This window comes from Haemaphysalis longicornis, unplaced genomic scaffold (genome assembly GCF_048455015.1).
Source record: "Haemaphysalis longicornis isolate Haplotype H1 unplaced genomic scaffold, Haemaphysalis longicornis Haplotype H1 scaffold_11, whole genome shotgun sequence".
Classification (NCBI taxonomy): Eukaryota; Metazoa; Arthropoda; class Arachnida; order Ixodida; family Ixodidae; genus Haemaphysalis; species Haemaphysalis longicornis.
The window spans coordinates 53,332,739-53,335,822 of record NW_027526214.1 but is presented as its reverse complement, the minus strand read 5'-3'; positions in this window follow the sequence as shown (position 1 = coordinate 53,335,822).

The following is a 3,084-nucleotide window of genomic DNA, read 5'->3' as shown; positions in this document are numbered from 1 at the left end:
GCGATGGTTTCACCTTCTCGGTTGTTTCTCACTCTGCAGGGGGTTCAATTCCCTCTCACACACAGGCTGCTGGACTTTGATGGAGGTTAAATGCAGATTGCAGGGGGCTAAATGGACTTGAAAAACTACAGGCCGATCAGCTTACTGTCAGCCGTCTACAAGGTACTTACCAAGGTAATCGCTAACAGAATTTCTGCAACCGTAGATTTCAGTCAACCTAAACAACAAGCAGGGTTCCGTAAAGGTTATTCAACAATGGACCGCATTTGTACGATCAGTCAGGTGATAGAGAAGTGCGCGGAGTATACTGAAGATCCTATATATAGCCTTCATAGACTATGAGAAAGCATTCGACTCGGTCGAAACCTTAACAGTCATTCAGGCACTACGGAACCAGGGGGTAGATGAGCATTATATAAGGATACTAGAAAATATCTACAATGGGTCCACAGCTACCATCATCCTCCATAAGGAGAGCAGTAAAATACCTATAAGGAAGGGTGCCAGACAAGGAGACACAGTCTCTCCAATGTTATTCGCAGCATGTTTACAAGAAGTATTCAAAACGTTGGATTGGGAACAGGTGGGAGTAAGGGTTCATGGAGAATACCTCGGTAACCTCAGATTTGCTGATGACATTGCCTTGCTAAGTAACTCGGGGGACGAATTGCAAAGCATGCTTTCCGCACTGGGCGAACAGAGTAGAACCGTGGGCCTGAAAATTAATCTGCAGAAAACTAAAGTAATGATCAATAACCTCGTGGCAGTGCAGCGGTTTGAGATAGGTGTCGAGGCAGTGGAAGTGGTAAGCGAATATATCTACTTAGGCCAAGTTGTGACCCCAGATCCCAACCATGAGGCAGAGATAATTAGAAGGATAAGAATGGGGTGGGGTGCATATGGCAGACATTCTCAGATAATGAATAGCAGCCTACCATTGTCGCTGAAGAAGAAAGTGTATGACAGTTGCATCTTACCGGTACTCGCCTACGGGGCAGAAGCCTGGAGGCTCACTGAGGGGGTTCAACTTAAATTGAGAACGACTCAGCGGGCAATGGAGCGGAAAATGATAGGTGTAACATTAAGGGACAAGAAGAGAGCGGACTTGGTCAGGGAACAAACGTGTTAAGGACATATTAGTAGATGTTAAGAAAAAAATGGACGTGGGCAGGGCATGTAACGCGAAGGCAAGATAACCGCTGGTCATTACGGGTAACAGAGTGGATCCCTAGAGAAGGCAAGCGTTGCAGGGGGCGGCAGAAAGTTAGATGGGCAGATGAGATCAAGAAGTTTGCGGGATAAATTGGTCACAGTTGGCACAGGACCGAGGTAATTGGAGAATCATGGGAGGCCTTTGCCCTGCAGTGGGCGTAGATAGGCTGATGATGATGAAATGCAGATTGCGTGGCCCGTGGGTGTCTCAAGACATCGGCACGTGTTAAATGGAGGTGTCCGCGCAGTCTAGTGTGATTTGTAGCCTTGGGCTTTTGGGCCATTAAACTGCAATTGGAAGTTCTGCTCTTGAGGGATTTTTGCATGGCAGGCCTGAAAGGAGTACACAGCAAGTTTTGTGGCTGTAATAAAGTAAATGCGTGTGTTCATCAGGTGCCACAGGTGAGAATTAGCAAAATTCTTTTTTTTTTCCAGTTTTGTATTTAGAATTTTCCATGTGATAGGTGACTGGCAGGGAATATCTGGTGATGAGTACTTCCGAAAGGCTTGGGGGGAGGCAACGGCAGCTGAAAAGGGTCTACTAAAGTTGTTACAAAGCGAACCTCTGGCTGCCGTCAAATGGTCAGGGGTAGAACAGCTGCGCCATTCAGCGCCAAACTTGTTCTCCTGCACCGAACTCGTTTATTAGTTAAATCTTTTATCAAAAAGGGAAGGCTGGAGGCCTTGGGGGTGAGTTGGGAGGGGAGGATTCATGGTTGAAGGGGGCTCGTACGAGTTCGTGGTCTTCGGGAGGCGGCATCAGTTTTTCACAGGACAATTGTTCAGCATTCAATGGTCCATTCACTGGCGTCGGCCATCGCTATATAACTCGCGCTAGACCGCTCTTAGTGGCGAACCGTATTACAAGGTTAAGGGTGTGTACATTTAATGTGAGGGGATCGATTGCTGTCGCAGAGCCCGATATTAGTGAGATATGACCGCCATGATGCCCTGTGCCCGAGAAATTGGCTGAAACGTGTTTTCGGTTTCAATAATCTGGAAAATGACCGAAAGCGAGTGAAATGTTTTTGTGTCACATCACAAACGGATTCGCATGAAAGGTTGGGTCCAATTTTTGACGAGCTTGGCTGCATGTATGAACAAAAGGGGTATTGGACGCTTTGCTTTCACTTTCTAATTCGGTTTGCCTTTGTTGTGAAAGAATTGCCCATTTTAGCCTGTGAGCTTTGAGGTTAGCTTTGCTTATGTAGAGGATGGGCCAGCATTAATTATGCATTCCAACAAGCTCTCGTTGCATAATCAACGGCGTACGTTCGCAGTGCTGCCACTCCTGCGCCAAATGAGGTATCCTAGCTGCGCCATCCTGATAAAAAACCACGATTTTGCAAGCAAGTGCGCCAAAATTTGTGTCGCGCCAATCGCGTGCAGCCTGTTACAAGCACTACTTCGCAGTGGTCTCTAGACATGTACTATAACTAAATCGGCTTGATAACTTGAACTCCCTCGCACCCGTAATCGTGTTTTCCGCGGTGAGTTTGGTTGGCGCCGTCACTGTACCGCCGATACAGTGTTTTCGTCTAGCATTGTCATTGCAGCGCTGGCGTACCGCGGTCAAAAACTTTCCTTCTTGTTGCAGTTTCCAATAATTCCTGCTATAAAAAATAGGTAGTTTTAGGTGGCGTTTATTGCCGGCCCTCTCTGCTCCGAGAGCCAGCGGGAGCGCCGTTTCGCGGCATGCGTGACGCGGTTGGCTGCAAGCTCTCGCTTCGCTTGTTGGGCTCGCGGACTGGACCGCCGCAAGTGAAGCGGGCCGTGAAAAACAGCCAGTCTCTCTAAAGCACGAACCTCATGGAGCGTTTTCTGCTTGCGAAAACGCGCCGCGTAAGCACCCGCACTCAGCGCGCAGCGTGG